The 6,494-nt window shown below is 36.2% G+C and overlaps 1 pseudogene; it reads left to right on the plus strand.

Annotated features, from left to right (window-relative positions):
* LOC111377290 overlaps positions 1–2,433 on the plus strand; it is a 19,341-nt pseudogene extending 16,908 nt beyond the window's left edge.
* Positions 2,434–6,494: the final 4,061 nt, after the last annotated feature.

A 6,494-nucleotide genomic window follows, 5' to 3' on the forward strand; every position in this document is an offset into this window, starting at 1 on the left:
CTTTTCCAAAGTTCTTTGGTGGTTTTTAGTTTTCCCACTTTTCTTAAGACAGCGTCAGACAAGTGTAATATTATTGAGGTATAGGCAAGCTCATCGGCTTCCTCTTTTTGTTCTTTTGAGATGTCATGTGCAAAATTGCCTTCGATGGCTTTTGACACCTTTTGTTGGACTAGTATGCCTCTCATCTTTTGTTGCCAGATAGAGAAGTCCCCTTTACCGTTAAATATTCCCAAATCAAAATTATGTGTTGTCATTGGTTAACACACTAATTAGACCACACGAAATAGTATTGGGAAGCGTGATAAGGTAATATCTTGTTAATTCTTAGCAAAAGTAACAATGGACCTAAACGCTACGTCCACTAAGAAATACCAAGCACTTAAATCAAAAGAACAAGCACTCAATTAACGCAAGTAATCCTAGTTCTAGCACAAGCAATGGTTACCCCTTCACGGTAACCCCAAAACCTAACGATCACCCCACACGATGATCTTGCTATTGCTGAATTTAAATGGATTAAGCCAATTTACCAGAGCGGACCTATCTGAGTCCGTAGAGTGGAGAAAAACGAGCTTGCTGTTCAATTGCAGTCAGCGTTGCACCAGGGGCAAAATCGTCCAACTTTTTCTGTGCAACCTGAAACACAAAAAAAAGTATATCAGCGCGTTCAGGAGATCGAAACAAGCAAGTTACCTGAAGTTAGCTTCGCCAAAATACCGCCCATTCGCCGCCGTTGCTCCGCCGTCGCCGCCCACACGCCACCTCACCAGGGGCGCCTCGACCTGCTGGTAATGGGTATGGCCTCCGTTTGTCCAACCGAGCTTTGGTTTGTGAGTAATTGAAGAATTTTAGATTCGGGTAAAAGGATGAAATCGCGAAAATCAACCAATTTTGAGCTGATTTTTGCCAACCAAGCTCTGATACCAGATGTTAGGATCTTCCTCAAGATGCTCAAGATGATTTTCGGGCTCAGTTAACCTTTAAAACACCGAATCAACACCAAAACCAAAGGTACCCGCCGCCGACCTCACGAGTTCTGCCTATGGTTGCTTTTCTTCCTTCTGCTTGTTGTTTGCTCACTCACGGCACCAGAATCTAATATCCATTCATGCATGTGAGAATTAATAGTTAGATTCAATTCAGTAGTGTATGCGACTGGACTAGTGATCACATAGATTTCACCGTTTTTGATATCCGAGGTAGATGATAACACATTTACCTCATCTCTTTCCTTAATCTTTTGTTTTCCCCTTTCTTTATGGCAGTCTTTCATAAAATGCCCTGTGCCTCCACAGCCCTAGCATTTTCTAGCCTTAGTTCTAGACTTTGACCTAGGTCTACCATTGCCCTTCTTTTTCCAACTATTACTACTTGATTCGCCAGGGTTCTTTCACAAAAAGGGACCAAGGAAGGCTACGAAAGTTACCACTATATATAGTAAACCAATGACAAACAATAAGGTAAGTTATACATATGGTAAGTGGGCTCGACTAGGGTTATGGCCCAATAGCACACCAACAAGCCACAAAGGTTTATTAGCCATCCAATAGGTAAAACAACGTTAAGTCGAGTCATCCCATTATTCGGTGTTGATTTATCGTTCAGTCATTCATGTTGACTGATAAAACTGATTTACATCATCGCCCGGGAAATCGTTTGACAACATGATGTCTAACAGGGTGTACACCCCATTATGTACCACTAGACAAATTCTGATTCTGTTATCTACCCAGGACTTACAATTTAAAAGAATAACATGGATTGCAAGTCATTTTTTTTTTGGGTTTTATATCGTAGGTCCGTTAAGTTATAGAAACATTGTGGCATTTTGTAGCTAGGAATATGCTTCCAGCAGTTTGGTTTATCTTTAGCAGAAAAGGATATGATGCAACTGTTCAGTACATGGAAGACTGCAGGCTGCTGAATAAATGTGAGATGAATGAAGTAGAACTGACACTGAAAAGGTTCCATCTTCAATATCCTGATGCTGTGAGGGAATCTTCAGCAAAAAGACTTTTTCAAGGTGTTGCTGGTTGTCTTTCCCTCTGGAATCTTCAGCAAAAGGACTGCTTCAAGACTTGTAAAAGCTGTTTTTGACTTTGAAACGCTAGCTGCTGGAATCGATATGCCTGCTAGGACAGCTGTTATTTCATCTTTGAGCAAAAGAACTGGAAGTGGGCGTACTCTTTTAACTTCGAATGAATTGCTCCAAATGGCAAGAAGTGCTGGTCGAAGAGGCATTGACAAAAAGGTCATGTTGTTTTTGTACATACACCATATGAAGGGGCCAAAGAAGCCTGCAAAATTCTCTTTTCTAGACTTGAACCTCTTATCTCGCAGTTTACTGCGTCATATGGAATGCTGCATAATGTAAATTGAGATCCCAAGTTACATATCAAATTCTTCTTTTATCATTAGTTCAAACGTGCATTTGGTCAGTAGTAAATTTTTATTGAGCCTCCCCAGCCCCATCCAGTATATCTCCATTAAGGTTAGCTGTAAAAAAAAGGTATGTGATGACTAAATCTTTCCATAAGGTTAGCTGTTTCACGAACACATCAAGAGAAGTGTGATAATCTCAAGAGTTGTCTATTTTATTTGTTTTCAAAGAGCTTCAAATTTTCTTCTAATCTCGAATTTAACAGATTAATTGTCATAATTTCAAAAGCTGAACAAAATTACAATGTAGACATGCTACTATTTGTAACACTTCATTTGTTGAGAGAGTGTTTCAAAATTAGAAAAAGAAATAAACGTGTTTCTGGAATAACACCTTATTAATAGAGCTCTACAGCTGAATTGTGACACGTATTTATTTCCTGATCATTGGATCTAATTCTAGATTCTTCTATTTACCTAACCATGAGATCTTTAGAGAAATATACACATTTAATATGTGAGAGACTTTTCTTCCAGAAAATAGTTCTCTCTCTCACGTCTCACTCTCCAAAAAGAAAGAAAAATGGCAATTTCTCTCTCTTCTCTTACTAGTTCTCAGAATTTGGTCCCTTCATCTCACTCTACTCTCTATGTGTAGAAAATCATTTTCTTTTTGTGAGATTAGGGTTTGATTCTTGGTATATTTTCTGAAATCAAAATCTGTTATCATCAAGAGATATTCTAGATTCATATGGTGTAGTACTATTTCAGCTTTGGTTAAGTTGAATATGTGGGATTCGAGTTTTACCTAGTTTGTTGTGAGATCTTAGTGATCTCGGCCTCTTCTTATGTGCGGCAGTGGATGGTTTGTTGTGTTCCTTGGTGGAATGTTACTTGTTGGGTAATATGTTCTTGATGTTGAATAACTCCATAGAGGGCAGTTCATGTTCTTGGTGAGATCTTTGTTATCTAGTGTGATTCCTTTGTGGAATAGAGGTCGATTTTGTTGTTCTTCATAAGTGGTATCAGTGCAGCCTGGACTACTGGAGCTTTGTGATTTCTTGATTAAACCTGATTTTTGAAACCTGCAGTACACATTCGCCGGTGGAAATTGAGTTTTATCAAACTAATTGGTGAGATCTTTCCTACTTTTTGTAATTAATCTTTACAGTAGGGTCTCCTAATTTTTTCCTTGATTTACCTTACACTAATAAAACCTATTGTGGCTGGTCTTTGTCCAAAGACTCAAGAAGTCTTGGGAATTTGAGATATCAACATTAGTAGGAGTGCAATTGGAAGGTCTTACTGGAGAAGTTAGTTGAGGCATAGGATTGACATCTCTGTTCTTTGTGATTTACCTTCTGTACTTAGTGTTAAGTGTTTATTGTTTTGTGAAAACTTGAAATAAGTGCATTGGTCATCAATCTCTAATCTCCTGACTACCTGCAGTACTTTTATTATGCATCCTTGTGTATTCTTGAACTCAAACTTGTGTTCTGTGAATTATATTGGTGAATCTTGTCATGGCTACTGCTAAGTTTGAAGTGAGCTTGTACGATGGGAGGGGAGACTTTAATATGTGGAGCCAGAAAATGAGGTCTATCTTGATGCAAATGAAATGTGCTAAAGCCTTTGATAATACTTGGCCTACTGAAATGTCTGTTGCAAAAAGAACCAAGTTAGAAGAAATAGCATGAGCACTATTTTCTTGTACCTTTCAAACAATGTGATCAGGTTTATAGGTGAGACTAAAACTGCTAAAGAGCTGTGGACTAAATTGAAAGCCCAATATAAGTCAAAAACTGTTCCAAACAAATTTTTTTTACTAAAACAATTCTTTTCTTTCAAAATGAATCATTCTGTTGATTTAGATGAGAATTTGGACAGATTTACAAAATTGACCCAGGACTTTACCAACTGTGATGAGAAATTATCAGAAGATCAGCTAGTTGTGGTCTTGTTAAACTCCGTTAGTGATAAGCATAAAGACCTTAAAAATGCCTTAGAATATGGAAGAGACAAGCTTACCACAGAAATCATTATAAACCTTAAGAAATAGAGTTCTTGAATTAAAATCAGACAACCAACAAAGTGGAGAAAATCTTTTGATAAAAGGTAAAAATGTTGGTAAATCTAATTTTTATTCAAAATTTTAAAATGACCCTAAAAAAAGAAACGATGACAAAATGAAATAAAAAAACTAAGGGAAAGGGAAAGAAATGTTATTATTGTGGTAAGTTGGGTCACTTTGCAAAAAATTGCTACAAAAAACAAAATGATTTGAAAGGAAAGAAATTAAATGAGAGTAATGTTGTTTTGTCCTATGATAAGCAAAAATTTCATAACAGTCTGATTCTTGTAAACGTTGAAAGGAACCTAAATCAAGAATGGATTCTTGATTCAGGTTGTTCTTTTCACATGTGCCCTAATAAAAATTATTTTTTGGACTTTGAACAAACGAAAGAGGGCCAAGATATCATGGAAAACAACATGACCTGCAAAGTGAAAGGTATTGGAACTATAAAATTGCTCTTAGAAAATAGCAGAATCTTACTATTAAAAGAGGCCAAATTTGTTCCTGAATTAGAGAGAAACCTTGTGTCTTTAGGAATGTTGGATGACATGGAGTTTGACTTAAAATTGGGTCAATGACACATAAAAATCTTTAGGGGTAGTGATTTATTCACTTATATCCCATAGAGACATGGTTTATACTTTTTAAATGCAAAACCTTTCAGCAGCAGTTTTAGATGATAAATTTAATCTTGCAAAATTGTGGCATTGTAGACTTGGCCACATTGGTGAAAAAGGTTTAAAGGCTTTACAAAATAAAGGTGTATTTGAAAAATCAAATATTGGTGATTTGTCTAAATGTGAGCAATGTTTGATTGGAAAGCAAGTTAAGTTACATTTTCCCACTAATACTCATAAATCAAAGCAAATTCTAGAATACTTACATACTGATTTGTGGGGCCCTGCATCCATCCTTACATTGTCTGGTTACAAATATTGCTTGCTTATTATTGATGATTTTTCAAGAAAAATTTGGGTATTTCTTTTGAAAGCTAAAGTTGAAACATTTGCTATATTTAAATATTGGAAAACCCAAATTGAAAATAAAAAACTTGAGAATCGACAATGGTCTAGAATTTTGCAATTATGAGTTTAATGAGTTTTGCAAGTTGCATGGCATTTTAAGACATAGAACTGTGACTTATACACTCCAGCAAAATGGCATTGCAGAAAGAATGAATAGGAATTTGTTGAATAAAGTTAGATGCATGCTTTTAAGTTTTGGCTTGCCCAAATTATTTTGGTGTGAAGATGTTAAAACTACTGCATATTTGATTAATAGAAGTTCTACAAGTGCTTTAAATTTTGATGTGCCTAAATTTGTGTGGACACAAAAGCCTGTGATCTATTCTTACTTGAAAACATTTGGTTGTGTTGCATATGCTCATCAAAACATAGGGAAACTTGAACTGAGATCCCTTCAATGTGTGTTTTTGGGTTTTGCTGAAAATGTTAAAGGATATAAGTTGTGGGTTTATGGGGAAAAAAGTTACAGGGTTATCATAAGGAGGGATGTGGTCTTTAATGAGTCATGTATGCCATGTTTGGAAGGAAAAGAGGGAGATTTAACTGAAAATGATGTCTAAATTGAGGTGGAGCCTATTGAAGTTGATAATACCAGTTCTGTCCCCTTAGAAACAGCAACTAATGAGGCTGACCAGAATGAAAACGACCCTAATTTGGCTGAACATGAGCAGTATAATGATGATAATACACCTCTAGATGAATATCAGCTCACTAGAGACAGGGATAGGAGACAAATTAAACCAACAACTAGGTTTAATAGCGATGACTTTGTGTCCTTGTTCACTTATCAAGATGAATCTGAAACTGAACCTAGTTCATATCATGAAGCCTAAAAATCGAAAGATTCTAAACTGTGGTTAAGTGCTATGGAAGAAGAAATATCTTCGCTATACAAAAATAAAACTTGGGAATTTGTTGATAGGCTTAAGGATAAGAAATTAGTTGATTGCAAGTGGATTTATAAGATAAAGGAAGGGGAAGGTGGCACTAACAATGTTAGATACAAGGCTAGGCTT

Source organism: Olea europaea, unplaced genomic scaffold (genome assembly GCF_002742605.1).
Source record: "Olea europaea var. sylvestris unplaced genomic scaffold, O_europaea_v1 scaffold1632, whole genome shotgun sequence".
Taxonomy (NCBI): Eukaryota; Viridiplantae; Streptophyta; class Magnoliopsida; order Lamiales; family Oleaceae; genus Olea; species Olea europaea.